Source organism: Pseudophryne corroboree, chromosome 8, assembly GCF_028390025.1.
Source record: "Pseudophryne corroboree isolate aPseCor3 chromosome 8, aPseCor3.hap2, whole genome shotgun sequence".
Taxonomy (NCBI): domain Eukaryota; kingdom Metazoa; phylum Chordata; class Amphibia; order Anura; family Myobatrachidae; genus Pseudophryne; species Pseudophryne corroboree.
The window spans coordinates 55,637,481-55,662,158 of record NC_086451.1 but is presented as its reverse complement, the minus strand read 5'-3'; the positions used below and the strand labels follow the sequence as shown (position 1 = coordinate 55,662,158).

The 24,678-nt window shown below is 45.5% G+C and overlaps 2 pseudogenes; one reads left to right on the top strand and one right to left on the bottom strand.

Annotated features, from left to right (window-relative positions):
* Positions 1-13,072: 13,072 nt before the first annotated feature.
* Positions 13,073-13,191, bottom strand: LOC134950143 (5S ribosomal RNA; annotated as a pseudogene).
* A 2,614-nt stretch (positions 13,192-15,805) lies between these two features.
* Positions 15,806-15,924, top strand: LOC134950224 (5S ribosomal RNA; annotated as a pseudogene).
* Positions 15,925-24,678: the final 8,754 nt, after the last annotated feature.

Sequence of the window (24,678 nt, the reverse complement as noted above, 5' to 3'; positions counted from 1 at the left end):
CTGTGTGGTCTCTATTTCGTGTATCTCACACATATGGCTATCCCTATATTCTGTACACTGAGGGAGCTCCGTGCGTCAGGGTTGTTAGATAATATAGGTATGTCACAGGATATACATATTTTGTATTTCTTATACGTCCTAGAGGATGCTGGGGTCCATTTCAGTACCATGGGGTATAGACGGTTCCGCAGGAGCCATGGGCACTTTAAGACTTTTTCAGAGTGTGAACTGGCTCCTCCCTCTATGCCCCTCCTCCAGACCTCAGCTTAGAAAATGTGCCCAGGCAGATTGGTCGCACTCTAGTGGAGCTCTACTGAGTTTTCACTGAAAGACTTTATGTTAGGTTTTTTATTTTCCGGGAGGCTGCTGGCAACAGTCTCCCTGCTTCGTGGGACTTAGGGGGAAGAAGCAGGAAACAACTTCCTAAAGAGTTTCATGGCTCTGCTTCTGCTGACAGGACGCCATTAGCTCCTGAAGGGTACTGAACGCTAGCCGTGTCTAGATGCTCACTCCCAAAGCACGCCGTCACCCCCCTAAAAGAGCCAGAAGTCAGAAGACTGGTGAGTAGTATTACCGGAGGTCTGCAGAGAGGGTTATATATATAACCGTTTTATTATGGCCCACAGTACCCGATGGTGAAGTCCAGCAAGGGGATAAAGCTCTGACCTGCAGCCCCTCCCCCAGCCCCTGAGCGCCATTTAGAGTAAATGTTCCCGCCCTGGAGCCGCATCTCTCTGTCTCCCTCACTCCCTGTCAGCGTTTGGGCGCCATTACACAAATGCTGAGCTGACTCTGGGACTGGTGGGAAATGCCTCCTCTGTAATGCCGCCTGCTTCATCAGCGCTGTGCATTTACAGGACACGTAAGTATTCTACATGTTGTTTTAGACAGTGTTAGTTAAGAACAAGTGCATACATTCAGGGTTATTTAGTACAAGTACCCTGTGATATACATCCAGTCTTTACTGTGCATTGTTATATCTATCTATCTATCTATCTATCTATCTATCTATATATATATATATATATATATATATATATTCACTGCTCAAAAAAAATAAAGGGAACACTTAAACAACACATCCTAGATCTGAATGAATGAAATATTCTTATTAAATACTTTGTTCTTTACATAGTTGAATGTGCTGACAACAAAATCACACAAAAATTATCAATGGAAATCAAATTTATTAACCCATGGAGGTCTGGATTTGGAGTCACACTCAAAATTAAAGTGGAAAAACACACTACAGGCTGATCCAACTTTGATGTAATGTCCTTAAAACAAGTCAAAATGAGGCTCAGTAGTGTGCGTGGCCTCCACATTCCTGTATGACCTCCCTACAACGCCTGGGCATGCTCCTGATGAGGTGGCGGATGGTCTCCTGAGGGATCTCCTCCCAGCCCTGGACTAAAGCATCCGGCAACTCCTGGACAGTCTGTGGTGCAACGTGGCGTTGGTGGATGGAGCGAGACATGATGTCACAGATGTGCTCAATTGGATTCAGGTCTGGGGAACAGCCGGGCCAGTCCATAGCATCAATGCCTTCGTCTTGCAGGAACTGCTGACACACTCCAGCCACATGAGGTCTAGCACTGTCTTGCATTAGGAGGAACCCAGGGCCAACCGCACCAGCATATGGTCTCACAAGGGGTCTGAGGATCTCATCTTGGTACCTAATGGCAGTCAGGCTACCTCTGGCGAGCACATGGAGGGCTGTGCGGCCCCCCCCAAAGAAATGCCACCCCACACCATTACTGACCCACTGCCAAACCGGTCATGCTGGAGGATGTTGCAGGCAGCAGAACGTTCTCCTTGGCGTCTCCAGACTCTGTCACGTCTGTCACATGTGCTCAGTGAGAACCTGCTTTAATCTGTGAAGAGCACAGGGCGCCAGTGGCGAATTGGCCAATCTTGGTGTTCTCTGGCAAATGCCAAACGTCCTGCACGGTGTTGGGCTGTAAGCTCAACCCTCACCTGTGGACGTCGGGCCCTCATACCACCCTCATGGAGTCTGTTTCTGATCGTTTGAGTAGACACATGCACATTTGTGGCTTGCTGGAGGTCATTTTGCAGGGCTCTGGCAGTGCTCCTCCTGTTCCTCCTTGCACAAAGGCGGAGGTAGCGGTTTTGCTGCTGGGTTGTTGCCCTCCTACGGCCTCCTCCACGTCTCCTGATGTACTGGCCTGTCTCCTGGTAGCGCCTCCATGCTCTGGACACTACGCTGACAGACACAGCAAACCTTCTTGCCACAGCTCGCATTGATGTGCCATCCTGGATGAGCTGCACTACCTGAGCCACTTGTGTGGGTTGTAGACTCCGTCTCATGCTACCACTAGAGTGAAAGCACCGCCAGCTTCCGAAAGTGACCAAAACATCAGCCAGAAAGCATAGAAGCTGAGAAGTGGTCTGTGGTCACCACCTGCAGAACAACTCCTTTATTGGGGGTGTCTTGCTAATTGCCTATAATTCCCACCTGTTGTCTATTCCATTTACACAACAGCATGTGAAATTGATTGCCAATCAGTGTTGCTTCCTAAGTGGACAGTTTGATTTCACATAAGTGTGATTGACGTGGCGTTACATTGTGTTGTTTAAGTGTTCCCTTTATTTTTTTGAGCAGTGTATATATATATATATATATATATATATATAATATATATATATATCTACATAGCTTTATTCAGTGGTATAGGGGGTCATTCCAACCCGTTCGCACGCAGCAGTGTTTCGCTGCGTGCGAACGGGTCGGAACTGCGCATGCATGGCGTGCGCATTGCGCACGTGCGTGGTTGCGTCACCGGGCAACGACGTGCACAGCGAAAAAAGACGCAGCGCCGATTGCATGAAGATTGACAGCGGAGAGGCGTTCTGGGGTGGATACTCATCGTTGGATGCCGTTTTCGGGGAGTGGTCACTCGAACGCAAGCGTGTCCAGGCAAACAGAGGGCGGATGTCTGACGTCAAAGCCGGGAGGAACATTGCTGGATCCGTCACACAGGTTAAGTAGCTCCAGCCTTACTCCTAGGATGATGAAAACTTTTTTTGCTTAGCAGGGCTGCACAAGCGATCGCAGCCCTGCTAAGCTAAAATACACTTCCCCATTGGCGGGGAATAGTTGATCGCACCAGCAGCAAAAAGTTGCTGGCTACGGTCAACTTGGAATCACCCCATAATTACTTAGTATTGCTGTTCCAGTGTAGTTTTATTGTTGGTAATAATTTCTGCATTGTATATGTGACTGAGTGTGTGCCAATGGCTGCTGTGTGGTCTCTATTTCGTGTATCTCACACATATGGCTATCCCTATATTCTGTACCCTGAGGGAGCTCCGTGCGTCAGGGTTGTTAGATAATATAGGTATGTCACAGGATATACATATTTTGTATTTCTTATACGTCCTAGAGGATGCTGGGGTCCATTTCAGTACCATGGGGTATAGACGGTTCCGCAGGAGCCATGGGCACTTTAAGACTTTTTCAGAGTGTGAACTGGCTCCTCCCTCTATGCCCCTCCTCCAGACCTCAGCTTAGAAAATGTGCCCAGGCAGATTGGTCGCACTCTAGTGGAGCTCTACTGAGTTTTCACTGAAAGACTTTATGTTAGGTTTTTTATTTTCAGGGAGGCTGCTGGCAACAGTCTCCCTGCTTCGTGGGACTTAGGGGGAAGAAGTAGGAAACAACTTCCTAAAGAGTTTCATGGCTCTGCTTCTGCTGACAGGACGCCATTAGCTCCTGAAGGGTACTGAACGCTAGCCGTGTCTAGATGCTCACTCCCAAAGCACGCCGTCACCCCCCTAAAAGAGCCAGAAGTCAGAAGACTGGTGAGTAGTATTACCGGAGGTCTGCAGAGAGGGTTATATATATAACCGTTTTATTATGGCCCACAGTACCCGATGGTGAAGTCCAGCAAGGGGATAAAGCTCTGACCTGCAGCCCCTCCCCCAGCCCCTGAGCGCCATTTAGAGTAAATGTTCCCGCCCTGGAGCCGCATCTCTCTGTCTCCCTTACTCCCTGTCAGCGTTTGGGCGCCATTACACAAATGCTGAGCTGACTCTGGGACTGGTGGGAAATGCCTCCTCTGTAATGCCGCCTGCTTCATCAGCGCTGTGCATTTACAGGACACGTAAGTATTCTACATGTTGTTTTAGACAGTGTTAGTTAAGAACAAGTGCATACATTCAGGGTTATTTAGTACAAGTACCCTGTGATATACATCCAGTCTTTACTGTGCATTGTTGTTATATCTATCTATCTATCTATCTATATATATATATATATATATATATATATATATATATACCGTATATACTCGAGTATAAGCCGACTTTTTCAGCACAGTTTTCTATGCTGAAAAAGCCCCCCTCGGCTTATACTCGAGTCAACGGCTGCAGCAGACGCCGTGGGCTGTGTGGGCGTCCGCTGCAGCCGGCTCCAGGGACAGACACTAGAGGTCATTATTGACCTCTAGTGTCTGTGCGGCGTTGCTATGGGAGAGACGTCATGACGTCTCTCCCATAGAGATGATCGGGTGCCGGGAAGCGGGCGCCGGCGCGGGCGGCCAGACGGAGCGGCGACCAGATGGAGCGGCGGCCAGACGGAGCGGGGATCCAGATGGAGCGGCGGCCAGACGGAGCGGATGAACAGATGGAGCGGCGGCCAGACGGAGCGGAGCAGCGCAGCAGCAGAAGAAGCGGTCGGGAAGCAGGAGCGGGGCAGTGGTAAGTATTGTTTTAGTGTGTGTTTATGTTTGTAAGCTGCAAAGGGGGCACAGTAACAGGGGGCAAACAAAGGGGGCACAACAACTACTGGGGGCAAAGAAAGGGGGCACCACAACTACTGGGGCAAAGAAAGAGGGGTCATAACTACTGTGGGCAATGAAAGAGGGGGCACAAATACTGGGGGCAAAGAAGGGGCATAACTACTGGGGGCAAAGCAACGGGGGCATGTTTTTATCTGTCACTGGGGGTATATGTGGCACTGGGGGCACAACCCTAGAAACAAACATTACCCCCTGGCAACAAGCATAACACCTACCGCATAAAATCCCTGGCAACGAGCATGACACCCTGAGCATGAAAACCCCTGGCACCGTGCATTTCCCACCCTAGGCTTATACTAGAGTCAGTAATTTTTCCCAGTTTTTTGTGGTAAAATTAGGTGCCTCGGCTTATATTCGGGTCGACTTATACTCGAGTATATACGGTATATATATATATTCACTGCTCAAAAAAAATAAAGGGAACACTTAAACAACACATCCTAGATCTGAATGAATGAAATATTCTTATTAAATACTTTGTTCTTTACATAGTTGAATGTGCTGACAACAAAATCACACAAAAATTATCAATGGAAATCAAATTTATTAACCCATGGAGGTCTGGATTTGGAGTCACACTCAAAATTAAAGTGGAAAAACACACTACAGGCTGATCCAACTTTGATGTAATGTCCTTAAAACAAGTCAAAATGAGGCTCAGTAGTGTGTGTGGCATCCACGTGCCTGTATGACCTCCCTACAACGCCTGGGCATACTCCTGATGAGGTGGCGGATGGTCTCCTGAGGGATCTCCTCCCAGACTTGGACTAAAGCATCCGCCAACTCCTGGACAGTCTGTGGTGCAACGTGGTGCTGGTGGATTGAGCGAGACATGATGTCACAGATGTGCTCAATTGGATTCAGGTCTGGGGAACGGGCGGGCCAGTCCATAGCATCAATGCCTTCGTCTTGCAGGAACTGCTGACACACTCCAGCCACATGAGGTCTAGCATTGTCTTGCATTAGGAGGAACCCAGGGCCAACCGCACCAGCATATGGTCTCACAAGGGGTCTGAGGATCTCATCTCGGTACCTAATGGCAGTCAGGCTACCTCTGGCGAGCACATGGAGGGCTGTGCGGCCCCCCCAAGGAAACGCCACCCCACACCATTACTAACCCACTGCCAAACCGGTCATGCTGGAGGATGTTGCAGGCAGCAGAATGTTCTCCTTGGCGTCTCCAGACTCTCACGTCTGTCACATGTGCTCAGTGAGAACCTGCTTTAATCTGTGAAGAGCAAATGCCAAACGTCCTGCACGGTGTTGGGCTGTAAGCACAACCCCCACCTGTGGATGTCGGGCCCTCATACCACCCTCATGGAGTTTGTTACTGATCGTTTGAGTAGACACATGCACATTTGTGGCTTGCTGGAGGTCATTTTGCAGGGCTCTGGCAGTGCTCCTCCTGTTCCTCCTTGCACAAAGGCGGAGGTAGCGGTTTTGCTGCTGGGTTGTTGCCCTCCTACGGCCTCCTCCACGTCTCCTGATGTACTGGCCTGTCTCCTGGTAGCGCCTCCATGCTCTGGACACTACGCTGACAGACACAGCAAACCTTCTTGCCACAGCTCGCATTGATGTGCCATCCTGGATGAGCTGCACTACCTGAGCCACTTGTGTGGGTTGTAGACTCCGTCTCATGCTACCACTAGAGTGAAAGCACCGCCAGCTTCCGAAAGTGACCAAAACATCAGCCAGAAAGCATAGAAGCTGAGAAGTGGTCTGTGGTCACCACCTGCAGAACAACTCCTTTATTGGGGGTGTCTTGCTAATTGCCTATAATTCCCACCTGTTGTCTATTCCATTTACACAACAGCATGTGAAATTGATTGCCAATCAGTGTTGCTTCCTAAGTGGACAGTTTGATTTCACAGAAGTGTGATTGACGTGGCGTTACATTGTGTTGTTTAAGTGTTCCCTTTATTTTTTTGAGCAGTGTATATATATATATATATATATATATATATATATACAGTGGGGATTGAAAGTTTGGGCACCGCAGTCAAAAATTCATTTTAATGTGCAAAAAGAAGCCAAGGAAAGATGGCAAAATCTCCAAAAGGCATCAAATTACAGATTAGACATTCTTATAACATGTCAAAAAAAGTTTTATTTTATTTCCATCATTTACACTTTCAAAAGAACAGAAAACAAAAAATGACATCTGCAAAAGTTTGGGCACCCTGCAGAGTTAATACCTTGTACTGCCCCCTTTGGACAGCTTAGACCTGGCAGTGTCATGGATTGTTCTCAATCATCGTCTGGAAAGACCAGGTGATGTCAATCTCAAAGGTTTTAAAAGGCCAGACTCATCTAACCTTGCTCCAACAATCAGCACCATGGGTTCCTCTAAGCAGTTGTGTAGAACACTGAAACTGAGAATAGTTGACGCTCACAAAGCAGGAGAAGGCTATAAGAAGATAGCAAAGCGTTATCAGATGCCCATATCCTCTGTTCGGAAATGTAATTAAGAAATGGCAGTCATCAGGAACAGTGGAAGTTAAAGCAAGATCTGGAAGACCAAGAAAAAAATCAGACAGAACAGCTCGCAGGATTGTGAGAAAAGCAAGTCAAAATCCACGTTTGACTGCACGATCCCTCCAGGAAGATCTGGCAGACACTGGAGTTGTGGTACACTATTCCACTATAAAGAGATACTTGTACAAATATGGTCTTCATGGAAGAGTCATCAGAAGAAAACCTCTTCTACGTCCTCACCACAAAAATCAGCGTTTGAAGTTTGCAAATGAACATATAGACAAGCCTGATGCATTTTGGAATAAAGTTCTGTGGACCGATGAGGTTAAAATCTAACTTTTTGGCCGGAATGAGCAAAGGTACGTTTGGAGAAGGAAGGGCACAGAATTTAATGAAAAGAACCTCTGTCCAACTGTTAAGCATGGGGGTGGATCAGTCATGCTTTGGGGTTGTATTGCAGCCAGTGGCACAGGGAACATTTCACGAGTAGAAGGAAAAATGGATTCAATAAGATTCCAGCAAATTTTGGACGCTAACTTGATGCCATCTGTGAAAAAGCTGAAGTTAAAGAGAGGCTGGCTTCTACAAATGGATAATGATCCTAAACACACCTCAAAATCCACGGTGGATTACATCAAGAGGCGTAAACTGAAGGTTTTGCCATGGCCTTCACAATCTCCTGACCTCAACACAGGGCCGGCAACAGAAATCTCGGGGCCCCGTACAGTGATATCTGTGTGGCCCCATCTAATTTTATATATATATATATATATATATATATATATATATATATCCACACACAGAGGCTCCAGCAGGGGCTATGCTGCAGACAAGACCAGCACTCCATTCATAGCATAAAGTTATTTAATGTCATCCAAGACACGACTAGTGCAAAGTCAGCATATGGCATATTGGAATATTCTCACAAATAACGTCCATGCTGGGGACATGTGTCCAACCCAGCTGTGGCTCCCTCAGTCTGTCTGTCCCCAATGACTACATGCTGCATTCCCAGCTCCCCTACCCTATGCCAAAGCAATATATACCCTCACCAATCCACTCTTACCCCGGGGAGAGATTCACTTTCCACTATCCAGACCCGCACACCACACAGCAGGTACCATGCGGCCCTCACACCCCACTAGAAGAGGCCAGCACAGGGCACAGGAATCCTGCCCAGCGGAGCTGCTGCCATGTCCCATAACTGCTTGCAACAGATAGGGACCCGGAATAGCAGGTACACACTTGAACCACATAATGACTGTGTGTAAGAGGCTCCTGTCACTCTGAGGCTCCATTGTAGAGAGAGCACACCCCCTTTTTCATTTTGTACTGAGCCCTTAGGGAGCTCTGGCACTCTCCACATGGCCAGCTGTCTCAGTCCTATACAGCGCAGACTTGCTACCCCCGCCCTCCTGTTTACTCTGAGGCTGCGCCCACACCACCTACAGCTCGCTGCCCTATTTGGACAAGACGACTCACATCCCTGACGGTCACTAAGTGGCATATCCTTGGGGCCCCCTCTGACCCTTGGGGCCCGGTACAGTTGTCCCCTTTGACCCCCCCCCCCGTCGCCGGCCCTGCCTCAACATAATTGAAAATCTATGGATAGACCTTAAAAGAGCAGTGCGTCACAGACAGCCCAGGAATCTCAAAGAACTGGAAGACTTTTGTAAGGAAGAATGGGCGAAGATACCTCAAAAAAGAATTGAAAGACTCTTGGCTGGCTACAAAAAGCATTTACAAGCTGTGATACTTGCCAAAGGGGGCAGTACAAGGTATTAACTCTGCAGGGTGCCCAAACTTTTGCAGTCGCTATTTTTTGTTTTCTGTTCTTTTGAAATTGTAAATGATGGAAATAAAATCAAACTTTTTTTGACATTTGTTTAAGAATGTCTAATCTGTAATTTGATGCCTTTTGGAGATGTTTCCATCTTTCCTTGGCTTCTTTTTGCACATTAAAATTAATTTTTGACTGAGGTGCCCAAACTTTCAATCCCCACTGTATATATATATATATATATATATATATATATATATATCTACATATATATATCTACATAGCTTTATTCAGTGGTATAGGGGGTCATTCCAACCCGTTCGCACGCAGCGGTGTTTCGCTGCGGTGCGAACGGGTCGGAACTGTGCATGCATGGCGTGCGCATTGCGCACGTGCGTGGTTGCGTCACCGGGCAACGACGTGCACAGCGAAAAAAGACGCAGCGCCGATTGCATGAAGATTGACATCGGAGAGGCGTTCTGGGGTGGATACTCATCGTTGGATGCCGTTTTCGGGGAGTGGTCACCCGAACGCAAGCGTGTCCAGGCAAACAGAGGGCGGATGTCTGACGTCAAAGCCGGGAGGAACATCGCTGGATCCGTCACACAGGTTAAGTAGCTCCAGCCTTACCCCTAGGGTGATGAAAACTTTTTTTGCTTAGCAGGGCTGCACAAGCGATCGCAGCCCTGCTAAGCTAAAATACACTCCCCCATAGGCGGGGAATAGTTGATCGCACCAGCAGCAAAAAGTTGCTGGCTGCGATCAACTTGGAATCACCCCCATAATTACTTAGTATTGCTGGTCCAGTGCAGTTTTATTGTTGGTAATAATTTCTGCATTGTATATGTGACTGAGTGTGTGCCAATGGCTGCTGTGTGGTCTCTATTTCGTGTATCTCACACATATGGCTATCCCTATATTCTGTACCCTGAGGGAGCTCCGTGCATCAGGGTTGTTAGATAATATAGGTATTTCACAGGATATACATATTTTGTATTTCTTATACGTCCTAGAGGATGCTGGGGTCCATTTCAGTACCATGGGGTATAGACGGTTCCGCAGGAGCCATGGGCACTTTAAGACTTTTTCAGAGTGTGAACTGGCTCCTCCCTCTATGCCCCTCCTCCAGACCTCAGCTTAGAAAATGTGCCCAGGCAGACTGGTCGCACTCTAGTGGAGCTCTACTGAGTTTTCAATGTAAGACTTTATGTTAGGTTTTTTATTTTCAGGGAGGCTGCTGGCAATAGTCTCCCTGCTTCGTGGGACTTAGGGGGAAGAAGTAGGAAACAACTTCCTAAAGAGTTTCATGGCTCTGCTTCTGCTGACAGGATGCCATTAGCTTCTGAAGGGTACTGAACACTAGCTGCAGCTATGCACTCACTCCCACAGCACACCGTCACCCCCCTAACAGAGCCAGAAGACTGGTGAGTAGTATTACCGGAGGTCTGCAGAGAGGGATCTCCGGTCATCGGGACGGCTTAAGGTACCACGCAGCGAGCGGGAATGCTGCGCAAACATGCTATCCATAACACAGTGCACAGCGTGGGGGGGGGGGGGGGGCCTGGGCAGCATGAAACCTACTCTCACTGGCAAAAGGTGGCATATGATGCTGTGGCACAGTCCTACACCCCCACCAGTATAAATATATAGTTCAATAGCTGAGGAAAAACGTACCATTGCAGGGGGCGGGGCTTCTTCCTCAGGCAGCCAGCACACTGCTCAGCGCCATTTTCTTTCAGCAAAAAGTAGGGGAAGAAACGCTGATCCTCCTCTCAACTTCTGAATCTAGTATCAGGGTGCAAAAAGGGGGAAAGTGTATATTGTGGTACTATAACCTATTATTGGCAATATATATAGCGCGGAAAGTCTCTGTGTACAAAGTACGCGACACAGGGATTTTTGTCTCTGTGTACAAAGTACACAACACAGGGATTTTTTCTTTAGGCGCTGAGTTGTGGACTGACAATTCCTTTCTGTGTCCCTCTGACAGATTTTACTGTGGGTCTGTCCCCTATAAGCCCCGGAGTGTCTGTGGTGTGATTGTGCACGTGTGTGACATGTCTGAGGCAGGGAGCTCTTCCTCTGTGGGAGCCATTTTAGGGACACAGAGTTGTAATGTGGTGGCGCTGCCGTCACACCAAGAGCCTGACTGGGTGAAAGAATTAAGTGATAGTGTGAATCATATCAGTAAGAGATTGGATAAGTCTGAGTCTCATGCAGAAAACTGAAAAAAATCTGTTGAAGATGTGATTTTTAATAGTTCTGCCTTTTCATACACAGGTGACCCCTCTGGGTCACATAAAAGGTCATTTGCACAAGTAGTACAAACTGATACCGACACGGACTCTGATTCCTGTGTCGACACTAGTGATTCCAGGGGAATAAATCCAAAGTTAGCGGAAAACATTCAATACAGGATTGTTGCTATAAATGAGGTGTTAGAAGTTACGGAGCCCCCTCCTCTACCACAGGAGAAGGCTTACTTTAATAAAGCAAAGTAAATTAATGCAACTTTCCCTCCATCTCATGAGCTGAACAGTCTTTTTGAGGGAGCCTGGTTTAACCTGAAAATAAATTTCAGATTCCCAAAAGAATTAAGGCAGCTTACCCTTTTCCTGCAGAGGACAGGAAAGGGTGGGAGTCACCCCCCATTTTAGACAGTGCCCTGTCACAGTTAACTAACAAGGTGATTTTCCATGCACCTGGGACGGCTTCACTTAAGGAGCCGGCAAACCGCCAGTTCGAGAATACGTTGTAATCTATTTTTGTGGCCAATGGGACACTACTCAGGCCTACCATTGCCTGTGCGTGGGTGAGTAGTGCTATTGAAAAGTGGTCAGAAAACTTAGATAGAGACAAGATACTCCTAACGTTAGGTCATATCAAAGACGCTGCTGCGTACATGCTAAAAACCATGAATGCTATTGGTCTCTTGGGATGAAGAGCCGCTATCATGGCAGTCTCAGCACGAAGGGCGTTGTGGATTCGCCAATGGAATGCTGGCACAGATTACAAAAGGAATATGGAGGCTCTCCCGTATGAAGGTGAGGCCTTGTTTGGAGATGGGCTGGATACGTTACTTCCTGCGGCTACCGCAGGTAAGTCGACATTCTTGTCTAATGCTCCTGCGCCGGCGAAAAAGACACATCACCTTCAGATGCAGTCCTTTCTACCCAATATTTACAAAGGGTAAAGGTTCCCCTTTCTTTGCGGGTAAAGGAAGGGGAAAAGGGAAAAAAGTCCACTGCGTCTCCAGGATCACAGGAGCAGAAATCAACCTCTGCCTCTACCAAATCTTCAGCGTGACGCTGGGGCTCTCTTGCGGGAGTCCGCTCAGGTGGGGGCTAGTCTGAAACTATTCAGCCAGTTCTGGGTTCAATCTGGCCTGGACCCGTGGGTCTTACAAATAGTGTCCCACGGGTACAAACTGGAGTTTCAAAACATTCCCTCATGCAGATTTTTTTCAAATCGACCTTACCAGCTTCTATCCCATACTAACGAGAGGAGAGAGAGAAAGCTCTTGTGTGGCGCACTCTTGAAGAAAGAAGAAGGAATTCTTCAGTTATTAGTAATAATAAAAACTTAATTTTTATTGATCAACAATTAAAAAATTATTACCCCTCTACGATCCAAGAAAAGGTGTAGGCATAGGAAAGACGTGAGAAAATATAAAATGTTCTGGTCTGTTAATCACATGAGAAGGATTAGAAAGGCTGCAGACACTTGATAGTCTGACACCCGTTTCTCCTGACCAGTACAGATAATCTGTATTAATGAGACCGACCAGGGAGGTCAATAGTGTGTCTTAGAGAACCACTTAAAACTGGTTAATACTAAGCAGTTGAGTATTCACCTGTTATTCCATATTGTGCAGAATTAGAAATATCTATATTGACATGATCTGGACGCGGCAAGGATAGAAAGAAGTTTTTGAAAGAACAAATAGTGGTGATACTGCTGTTGGTGTCCACCCTTCAAAAGAAGGGGAATAGTCCCTACTCTACAACACCAGGTATTCCCAGGGAGTCTCCTCTCAAGGTACTGACCCGGCCCGACGCTGTTTAGCTTCCAAGATCGGACGAGATCAGGCATTAGCAGCGTGGTATGATAGTAGAGAGGCTATCTACCAATGAGAGTGCACCTATATGAAGATGGTAGAGTAGAGATTTAGAAAGATAAAGCCATATAGTGTGTAGATCTGCTTTCCACGTTAGGCAGGGTGAAACAATTGTCACTCAGTGGCAAAGTACATCCTAGGATCGTGGATGAGAGTCTACGGAAATTAGTAACTAGTGAAAAAAGAGAGAAAAAATGTTTTTTTAGAATTTGGACTAGTGGTTACTCTCCCTGAGGGAAAAAAACCTCGTCACAAAATATGCAGCGTCAGATAAATTAATACATGTAGGTATAATTCGCACATATGTATCCCTTTTGTGCAAGGCAGAAAAACATTGTTTTTAGAAAAACAACCTAAAGGGTATAGCACCCTGCATACATAGGGAATGAAACAATGTGTACAAAAATAAGTATATCCTGCAATCTATAGGGTTATGAGGCTATATTGTGCACAAGAAATCCCAAATGCAGGCTTATATTATTAATTGGTGAGCCAAATGAAAAGTGCACCTATTGCAGTTGTAATAATCTGCAATCTATAGGACTACCAAACTGTAATATGCGCGAGAGATCCTCAGTATGCACCATGCAGTATTGAATAGTGTGCCAAATATAATGAGCACATATACCAATAATACTGGCCTGCAATATGTAGGATTATAATGCTGTAAAGAGCACAAAAAATCCTAACTGCATGATATGCAGCGTTGGTGGATATGCTTAATGCATATCAAAGGCACCTATAGAAATTAGAATTCAAATCTAAATTACACATAGGAAAATACAGGTAGAAAAGTGATACACAAAGTGTCAGGATAAGGAAATAGATGATAATAGAGGGTCCTCCAAGGACAGGTCCCACGCTGTAGTCAGTGGAAAACGCGTTTCGCCCGTTGGGCTTGTTCACTTCCGGGATCTCATAGTCGATAGTGTGTGAGGGGTTTAAAACCCTGCTGATGTTAGATAGCAGCCAATGGGCTGTGCGTACCCAATTGGTCACTGGAGAGGAGGTATGGACGTTCCCATGGAGATGCGGGAAAACGATGAGAAGCAAATGACGCGTCGCAGCCAATCGGAACGTAGGTGCGTAAAATGACGCGATAGGTGGGCGGACTAGAAGAGAGGCTAGTGGACGTGAGTGTGACGAGAGCTGAGATGATAGGAGCAATAGGGGAACCTAGTCGAGGGAAGATGATGGCGCCATATTAAATATGGGATTGCCAGTGGTACATACTATTGTGGAGTATGCACTGGTGAAATTAAAGTATGAATATTCTTTATAGGGTAACCGGGTATTAGATCCAATGATTGGGATTTGCTAAAAGGTATATTACTGAGTATATTAAAAATAGGAAAATTAATTAATCTCACTGAAAAAGCGGTCGAGGGGTGTGGGAGGGTCCATGGGCACTGGGGCCAATGAGAGGAGGGTTATAACATGCCTTTGCCAGACGGGGTATTAATACCACCAATTAAGTTGGCCTGGGAGATTATGCTCCTGTATTGTGTCAATAATGCCGAACTCACTGTGATTTGGGAAAGGCAGTCACTAAATTGAATGCCGTGGCGCCATATTGAAAAAGGGCAAAACTGCCAGAACTAGAGAAAAATATATATTGTGCAAAAAGGATATATAAAAAATCATATTTTATTTTTTATCTATGTATGAGAGGTAATTTTAAGGGGCTGAGATGAGTGGGATGTGTGGGAATGTTCTATACTAAAAAGAAGGGGAGTGAGGGGGAAATAGGATAAACAGGAATGCGGGAAGCAGTGAATTATCATGACGGTCAGGGGAGCAAGGGAGATGTGTGCTATGTGAAAAAAAGGGGATGTAGATATGGTTATACTTGTTATGTGGATGAAGTAGGGTTAAAATTAGTATGTGGATAATATGGGGTTGCATTAGATTTATTTATTATATTTTTGTATTATTTTTATATATATATTTATTAGTTAAGGCACGTAACCGATAGCGTCAGAAAAATTAATTAAATAGACCATGGGGACATGGGGTGTAGTGAAAGCCTAAAACCCCTATTATATAGCGGATGTGATGGGATAAGGAAAATTCTTAACCTTGAAATTTTGGGTTAGTGGGGATAAGTGACGAGAAAAGAAAAAACGGGGTGAAAATATACAATCACTAGGTGTATAGGAGAATAGTAAGTGATCAAAAATTTGGAAAAATATATATATGAACTCCAAAAGAAGAGATGGAATACTGGGTGGGAAAGAGGAGGAGAACTGTTTTGTCTACACAATATTTTCTAAAAACAATGTTTTTCTGCCTTGCACAAAAGGGATACATATGTGCGAATTATACCTACATGTATTAATTTATCTGACGCTGCATATTTTGTGACGAGGTTTTTTTCCCTCAGGGAGAGTAACCACTAGTCCAAATTCTAAAAAACATTTTTTCTCTCTTTTTTCACTAGTTACTAATTTCCGTAGACTCTCATCCACGATCCTAGGATGTACTTTGCCACTGAGTGACAATTGTTTCACCCTGCCTAACGTGGAAAGCAGATCTACACACTATATGGCTTTATCTTTCTAAATCTCTACTCTACCATCTTCATATAGGTGCACTCTCATTGGTAGATAGCCTCTCTACTATCATACCACGCTGCTAATGCCCGATCTCGTCCAATCTTGGAAGCTAAACAGCGTCGGGCCGGGTCAGTACCTTGAGAGGAGACTCCCTGGGAATACCTGGTGTTGTAGAGTAGGGACTATTCCCCTTCTTTTGAAGGGTGGACACCAACAGCAGTATCACCACTATTTGTTCTTTCAAAAACTTCTTTCTATCCTTGCCGCGTCCAGATCATGTCAATATAGATATTTCTAATTCTGCACAATATGGAATAACAGGTGAATACTCAACTGCTTAGTATTAACCAGTTTTAAGTGGTTCTCTAAGACACACTATTGACCTCCCTGGTCGGTCTCATTAATACAGATTATCTGTACTGGTCAGGAGAAACGGGTGTCAGACTATCAAGTGTCTGCAGCCTTTCTAATCCTTCTCGTGTGATTAACAGACCAGAACATTTTATATTTTCTCACGTCTTTCCTATGCCTACACCTTTTCTTGGATCGTAGAGGGGTAATAATTTTTTAATTGTTGATCAATAAAAATTAAGTTTTTATTATTACTAATAACTGAAGAATTCCTTCTTCTTTCTTCAAGAGTGCGCCCACACAAGAGCTTTCTCTCTCTCCTCTCGTTAGTATCTGTACTTTCTAGCTCTAGGCGCACCACCAATAGGGACCACATTTTGAAAGGCTTAAATCTCCTTTCCAATACTATAATTGTCCATTTGTTGGTTTCTTACAATTCTTGCAATTCATAACATACCGGTGCACGGTCGCTCTTCTTGTTTCGACAGCTTCTATCCCAGACAGGGAAGTGGTAGCAGCAACAATAAAAAAATTGTGTCAGGATCAAGTTATTGTCCTGGTTCCCTTGTTACAACAAGGAGAAGGGTTTTACTCAAACCTATTCCCAGTTCCGAAGCCGGATGGCTCGGTCAGACCGATTCTAAACCTGAAAGCTCTGAATCTCTACCTGCAAAGGTTCAAGTTCCAGATGGAATCTCTGAGTGCAGTGATTTCCAGTCTGGAGGAAGGGGACTTCATGGTGTCGGTGGACATAAGAGATACCTACTTACTTGTTCCCATTTATCCTCCACATCAAGCTTATCTGAGATTCGCGATACAGGATTGTCATTACCAATTTCAGACGTTGCCATTCGGACTATCCACGGCATCGAGGGTGTTTACCAAGGTGATGGCGGAGATGATGGTCCTCCTTCGACAGCAAGGAGTCAATATAATTCCTTACCTGGACGATCTCCTGATAAAAGCGAGGTCCAGGGAAAGGTTGGTGCAGAACATTGCAGTCTCCCTGACAGTACTTCAACATCACGGTTGGATCATAAATTTTCCAAAGTCACAGTTGGAACCGACGACAAGATTGTCCTTTCTGGGGATCATACTAGACACAGAGGGTATTTCTTCCAGTAGAAAAGGCTCTGGAAATCCAGAGAATGGTCAAACGAATTCTGAAACCAACAAGAGTGTCGATTCATCAATGTACTCGGTTGTTGGGAAATATGGTAGTGGCCTACGAGGCCATACAGTTTGGCCGATTCCTGTCAGGAATCCGCATTCTCCATTGCATCACTTCCAGTGAACAGGCATCTCCTGGCTTCAGTCCTCTGTTTTCAGAGTATTCCCTGTGAATTGGACCTGTGGAACTACAGGTCCCAGCAGTTCCAGTCTTCAGTCTCCTGCAGCCCACACCTCACTGTGCTCCACCTAACCAGTTCTATCTTTTGGTAACCACTGGTTTCAGCCAGCAGCCTGGAGTACACAGTGCTTCTAGTTAAACAGCATTAACTCCCGGTGCACTACTGATCCCAGCCAGCAACCAGCAGTGCATTGCATTAACTGTCTACAGAATTATTCTCCCGGTTAATCACCATCTCCAGTTAACTCTCAGCTGATCTGGGCACCCAATCCTGGAGGGTGTGTTCTCACAGAGATTCATCCAATCATCACAGAGCAAGGGGTATAAACCATAGTTGCCGACTTCTGGGCTGCTCTCTCCGGGAGAGAGCAGCCCGTCGGCTCAGCAGGGGGGGCGGGCAGTGAGGTGACGTGACAGGGGGGCGGGCCAGAGGTGGAACGGAGGCGGAACGGGGCGTGGCTTCTGAACCGCGTCATTTAAGCCACGCTCCCTGCTGTGTAATGCCGCGATTACCGGCATTATACAGCAGGGGGCGTGGTTACGATGACGCGATTCAAAAAGAATCGCGTCATCGCCTGCCCGGACCGCCCACTTTACTCGTTAAGTGGGCGGCGGGCAGGGGGTGACCCGCGGATATCGGGAGACTTGCCTGCTCTTCCGGGGGGCCGGGAGGGTCACCCGTTTTTCGGGAGCCTCCCGGCCATTCCGGGAGGGTAGGCAAGTATGGTATAAACTCCAGTTCCTGGCTCATTCTCATCGCCTTGGACAACGAGTCACATTTGGTGTGTCAAGTCTCCAGTGGTTCCCCGTGTTCCAGTCTCCAGTGGTTCCCCGTGTTCCAGTCTCCAGTGGTTCCCCGTGTTCCAGTCTCCAGTGGTTCCCCGTGGTTCCTCTCATCATTTCATTCCATTCATCATTATGCATTTCTCCTGCTTGTTCCAGACTCCAGCCACAGCCTGCCACAGTTCATCAGCAGTAAGAGACTCTCCTCAGGTGTTATTCATTGCCTAACTTGTGCACTTTATTACCAGCATTCCATTCTGTGCATTGCATCCAGCACTTAACAAGCATGCTGAGTTACAGTAGGACTGTCTCCTGCCTGGGCCTTGCTTGGCTAAAGAACTTTTATGTTACAGACACTGTGTGCTTTTGCAAGTATTACCGGAGTTCTGTTTTCTAAACCATTTACATTTATTTACCAAGTCATTCCACGTTTAGTTATCAGAGACTGTGTGCTTTGCAAGTATTACCGGAGTTCTGTTTTCTACACCATTTACATTTATTTACCAAGTCATTCCACGTTACCGGAGTTTTGCTTTGTTTCAATTATTATTTACAAATCCATTTACATCCAGCTACCAGGTTATTTCACATTTGTGTTACCAGTGACTTTATTTTGCCTAAAACCATTTGCATCCAGTTATCAAGTTATTTTCACGTTTTGTTGTCAGAGACTTTATTTGCTTTAAACCTTCTGCATTCAGCCATCAACTTATCACCAAGATATATCTGTGTTGCCAAATACTTTTTATCATTACCTTGGATTCAGTTACCGTTTATCATTTAATTTCTGCTACTACCAATGCTACGTACCATCTATTATTATATTATTGTTCTGTGACTTTTGTGTTTATTAAACATCAGCGCATATGCGCAGGACTTCATTCAGTCTCCACGTTTCATACGTCATTCCAACACTAAAGGAAAAAAGAGAAATTCCAGACGCGCTGTCACAGCTGCCAGCAAGGGATTGTCAGTCCCAATAGAATTTTTACAACGAAAGGCACTTAAGCCGGCGCTGGCTGTTTCTCCAATAGTAAATAATTAGAAAACTATGGATGATTGTAAAAGCACACTTGGATTTATTTACTAAACATCAATTAATAAAATAAATAATAAAATTCACATATATACATGAAGTTTAAGGGCATATATGGAGCTGTGAAGCATTTGGATGTGCTGCTAATAAATGTCCACTATGGATCCCGGACTAGAACACTGGACAAAGTTCCCTGGGGAAGAGAAATGAAATACAGCTGGTGTTACCCGTGAGGACGGAGGCTTCCAGAGGCTTTAGAAAACAGCAAGCAAGCTGTATCACTTGTATTCAAGCTGGGTCCCTCCAGTCGGTGCTGTAATGTGAATGTCCCACAGGGAAAAATTCCAAAGCAGGTGTTCCAAAACTAATTGTTATAAGTCCATATCTGGATCCGTAGTAATGTGGAACACTGATGATAGTGGTGATGGCAGCTTTCACACTTAACGCGTTTCCCTAGGCTCGGTCACCTAGCTTCATCAGAAGTAAAGCTCCCTCTGATTAAGGGATCTATTTAAACCCTATTAATGACCTGATGCCCAACAGGTGTGTAACAATAACTATTCAATCATCCACAGTGTTAGTAAAAACAGTAATTCTACATTATCACTAATCCTATTAGATAAAAAGAGCGATTAGTAGGAGGCAAACCCACAAAAAAAAAAAAATATATATATATATATATATATATATAGTATAAAATCGTACAAATATACAATGAATGGAACTGGATAGTATAGGGGTTAAAGGTCAGTGCAATCACATGACCTACTCCCAGACTATATGTTATATGAATGATGGTGTTTCTTATATCACTCTTAGGAACCCCTTGCTTGGGGAACTATATCTATCCACCTGCTGAAATTACCTGAGATGTTGTAATCTCGTAGGGGGGAGAGAGATGTCCCAGCCTCGGTGCTCCGTCCGGTGGCCCCCATGCTTCCCGGTCACGTGACCGGCGACGGCCAATGAAAGTGGCCTGACGGATGTGACCCGGTTGCTAAGCAACCAGAGTACACTCCGGCGCGCGGCACAATGACGGGGGTTGCCCAGTTGCTATGCAACCCGAGTGAACATCGTCGCGATACGTGGCGACGTCATTCTCCTGTCACGTGACCCGCAGGGCGGAACAGCGAGGCCGGGGAAGGAGTATAGATCTGTGCCCAACTATGGGCATCTCAATAGTACAAACCACATTTGAAAACTTAGGAGAAGTTGAACATGTGTATAGGTAGTTATTTAGCCATACGGTGACACTTTCATTAACATTGAATACATATTATTTTATGGCCCCAGCCGTCAGAGCTTATCTGCAGGTCAGATTTTATAAGAGGCACAGATTCCCTCATATTAATCAGATAACCTGTCCCTATAATCAGACTCCATGGGACAATTATATATATGAAAGATTCAATGGATAATATGTTTCTTCCTTAGTTCTCCTCAAAAAAATGTGTTTAATAAATTAACAAGGAATACAGAGAAAATAATAATAATAATAATAATGATAATAGTTACATGAGAATTAAATAATAAAAGATATATCATATTAAAAATATTATAACATTTCACTAAAGAAGGGGAGGGGGGGAGAAAAAACATTGAAACAATTCATATTTATCAGGGCCTATCATCTCCGCTACCATTGGGTGGCTGTCCGGCCGTGGAGGAACTCCAGTTGTCAGGAGTATCCTAAACATCTGAAGGGACCCCGGATGTCCGCACAGCCCGGACGCGCTGACAGGGGTGACCACCGTCCCGTCCAGGTTGCGCGTGGAAGCCTCCACGGCCCTGAGAAATATAAATTGTTTCAATGTTTTTTCTCCCCCCCCCCCCCCTTCTTTAGTGAAATGTTATAATATTTTTAATATGATATATCTTTTATTATTTAATTCTCATGTAACTATTATCATTATTATTATTATTATTTTCTCTGTATTCCTTGTTAATTTATTAAACACATTTTTTTGAGGAGAACTAAGGAAGAAACATATTATCCATTGAATCTTTAATATATATAATTGTCCCATGGAGTCTGATTATAGGGACAGGTTATCTGATTAATATGAGGGAATCTGTGCCTCTTATAAAATCTGACCTGCAGATAAGCTCTGACGGCTGGGGGCCATAAAATAATATGTATTCAATGTTAATGAAAGTGTCACCGTATGGCTAAATAACTACCTATACACATGTTCAACTTCTCCTAAGTTTTCAAATGTGGTTTGTACTATTGAGATGCCCATAGTTGGGCACAGATCTATACTCCTTCCCCGGCCTCGCTGTTCCGCCCTGCGGGTCACGTGACAGGAGAATGACGTCGTCACGTATCACGACGATGTTCACTCGGGTTGCATAGCAACTGGGCAACCCCCGTCATTGTGCCGAGCGCCTGAGTGTACTCTGGTTGCTTAGCAACCGGGTCACATCCGTCAGGCCACTTTCATTGGCCGTCGCCGGTTACGTGATCGGGAAGCACGAGGGCCGACGGACGGAGCACCAAGGCTGGGACATCTCTCTCCCCCCTACGAGATTACAACATCTCAGGTAATTTCAGCAGGTGGATAGATATAGTTCCCCAAGCAAGGGGTTCCTAAGAGTGATATAAGAAACACCATCATTCATATAACATATAGTCTGGGAGTAGGTCATGTGATTGCACTGACCTTTAACCCCTATACTATCCAGTTTCATTCATTGTATATTTGTACGATTTTATACTATATATATATATATTTTTTGTGGGTTTGCCTCCTACTAATCGCTCTTTTTATCTAATAGGATTAGTGATAATGTAGAATTACTGTTTTTACTAACACTGTGGATGATTGAATAGTTATTGTTACACACCTGTTGGGCATCAGGTCATTAATAGGGTTTAAATAGATCCCTTAATCAGAGGGAGCTTTACTTCTGATGAAGCTAGGTGACCGAGCCTAGGGAAACGCGTTAAGTGTGAAAGCTGCCATCACCACTATCATCAGTGTTCCACATTACTACGGATCCAGATATGGACTTATAACAATTAGTTTTAGAACACCTGCTTTGGAATTTTTCCCTGTGGGACATTCACATTACAGCACCGACTGGAGGGACCCAGCTTGAATACAAGTGATACAGCTTGCTTGCTGTTTTCTAAAGCCTCTGGAAGCCTCCGTCCTCACGGGTAACACCAGCTGTATTTCATTTCTCTTCCCCAGGGAACTTTGTCCAGTGTTCTAGTCCGGGATCCATAGTGGACATTTATTAGCAGCACATCCAAATGCTTCACAGCTCCATATATGCCCTTAAACTTCATGTATATATGTGAATTTTATTATTTATTTTATTAATTGATGTTTAGTAAATAAATCCAAGTGTGCTTTTACAATCATCCATAGTTTTCTAATTATTTACTATTGGAGAAACAGCCAGCGCCGGCTTAAGTGCCTTTCGTCATTCCAACACTGACCCACTAGTGCCCCCTCCGGGAACAGACTAAATCAGAATCCTGACAGCCTGACAATTCCTTGCCAGAGTATTCCAGTGGGACCTGTTGGACAAGTGGTCCTGATCCCATCTCCACATGCGTCAGAGGATAATCCTGTCATTCAAAGCCAGAATTTCGCTCCTGGGGTGGCTACACAGTTCTCGCCTACTAGAGGTACGCAGGATAGGGATTCAGGACTGGGTCCTAGTAACCACGGATGCAAGTCTCCGAGGCTGGGGAGCAGTCACACAAGGGGAAAGCCTCCAAGGAAGATGGTCAAGTCAAGAAACTTGTCTTCACATAAACGTTCTGGAGTTGAGAGCCATTTACAACAACCTTCTACAAGCAGTGCATCTTCTTCAAGATCAACCCGTATAGATCCAGTCGGACAATGTAACAGCAATCGCGTACATAAACCGCCAGGGTGGAACGAAAAGCAGAGCGGCGATGGCAGAGGTGAGAAAGATCCTCCGCTGGGCAGAAAGACATTCAAGAGCTCTGTCGGCAATTTTCATTCCGGGAGTGGACAACTGGGAAGCAGATTTCCTCAGCAGACACGGTCTCCATGGATGCGGGCCTACGATTGGGTTCAATCAAGGTCCAGTTTTCGGCCTTGTCAGTTTTCTTTCAGAAACAATTGGCCTCCCTTCCAGAAGTTCAGACGTTCGTGAAAGTGGTTCTGCCCATCCAACCTCCATTTGTGCCTCCTGTGGCACCATGGGATCTTAACGTGGTGTTGCAGTTCCTTCAATCGGATTGGTTTGAACCTCTCCAGGAGATAGAGTTGCAGTTCACACTTGGAAAGTGGTTATGCTGTTGGCCTTGGCATCCGCAAGGAGGGTGTCTGAGTTAGGGGCCTTGTCTCACAAGAGCCCTTACTTGATCTTCCATGAAGATAGGGCTGAGTTGAGAACTCGTCAGAATTTTCTTCCAAAGGTGGTTTCTTCTGTCCATATAAACCAACCTATTGTGGTGCCAGTGGCTACTGACACCTTCGCTGGTTTGAAGTCTCTGGAGGTGGTCAGAGCTTTGAGTATTTATATCGCAAGAACAGCTCGGATACGGAAAACAGAGGCTCTGTTTGTCCTGTATGTTCCCAACAAGTTTGGGTGTCCTGCTTCTAAGCAGATTATTGCGCGCTGGTTCAGAGGTACGATTCAGCACGCTCATTCCACGGCAGGATTGCCGATACTGAATTAGGTGAATACCCATTCTACTAGAAGGGTGGGCTCTTCCTGGGCGGCTGCCCGGGGGATCTCGGTATTACAACTTTGCCGAGAAGCTACTTGGTCAGGGACAAACACGTTTGCTAAGTTTTACAAGTTTGACACCTTGGCCGATGAGGACCTAAAATGTGGTCAATCGGTGCTACAGGGACATCCACACTCTCCCGCCCGTACTGGAGCTTTGGTATAAGCCCATGGTACTGAAGCGGACCCCAGCATCCTCTAGGACGTATGAGAAAACAGGATTTTAATACCTACTGGTAAATCCTTTTCTCCTAGTCCGTAGAGGATGCTGGGCACCCAGCCCAGTGAGTACTTTACCTGCAGTTGTTAGTTTGTTGAAAAAAGGTTTTCCGCACGTTTGCTGTAATGTTCATGCCCGTTTGCATGTGTTTTGTTGAATGCCATGTTGTGCGGCATGGTTGAAGTGTGAGCTGGTATGAATCTCACCATTAACTTAAAAGTAAATCCTTTTCTCGAAATGTCCGTCTCCCTGGGCACAGTTCCTATACTGAGGTCTTGAGGAGGGGCACAGAGGGAGGAGCCAGTTTCACACTCTGAAAAAGTCTTAAAGTGCCCATGGCTCCTGCAGAACCGTCTATGCCCCATGGTAATGAAGTGGACCCCAGCATCCTCTACGGACTAGGAGAAAAGGATTTACCGGTAGGTATTAAAATCCTGTTTCTCTTACGTCCTAGAGGATGCTGGGGACTCCAAA